Below are 783 nucleotides of genomic sequence, written 5' to 3' on the forward strand. Positions count from 1 at the left end.
ATCAGGTATGAATACTGGCAATTTAATTTGTTTTGCAATGAAATAACAGCATGCACACTGTATGCATTGCAACATGTGTTATCAATAAACTATGCTTTAATTTAGTAAACTTTAAAAGCGTGATGTTTACGACAAATTAAGTAGTTGTATTGGGAGAGCCACCACAAAAGGATTAGCCTTGAAAAATAACAGCGATTTTGTTCAACGTTTGCACAAAATAACACCTGATATTGACTTTTTGGATCTGGGTTATTCATCCTGATGTCTTTTGTTTGTGAATTCAGCTATTTGTACAGTATGTGCTTGTCCACGTCCACGTCCATTCAAATGTGTGTGTATTCTCGTCTTTGTTATTCCACAAGTTAAACTTTAATAACACCCGCTCACACACCCTCTGAGATGTTGCATGTGTAGACACAGTGACCTAATTATCATCGTGGATATTGTCCCACAGATGGACTGCAACGACACACACACACACNAGAAGTACGTTCATTGAGCAGAAGAATCTACACTCAGTTGATATTAATCACAGTCAATAGAAGCCTGGTTAGTGTAAGAGAGTTCCTATTCAATTATCACAACAGACAGCTGTAGGATGAGGTCCTCCTACTATATATATCATCCCTATAATACCAAATCTATGGGTTTACCAAGCAGCGTCAATGGCCAGATGCATTGACATCCATCAAAGCATGTCGGTTTGGAAATGAGAAAACAAAGGACACACACACACACACACACACACACACACACACACACACACACACACACACACACACT

This window comes from Notothenia coriiceps, unplaced genomic scaffold, assembly GCF_000735185.1.
Source record: "Notothenia coriiceps isolate Sejong01 unplaced genomic scaffold, NC01 NC01_scaffold00008957, whole genome shotgun sequence".
Lineage (NCBI taxonomy): Eukaryota > Metazoa > Chordata > Actinopteri > Perciformes > Nototheniidae > Notothenia > Notothenia coriiceps.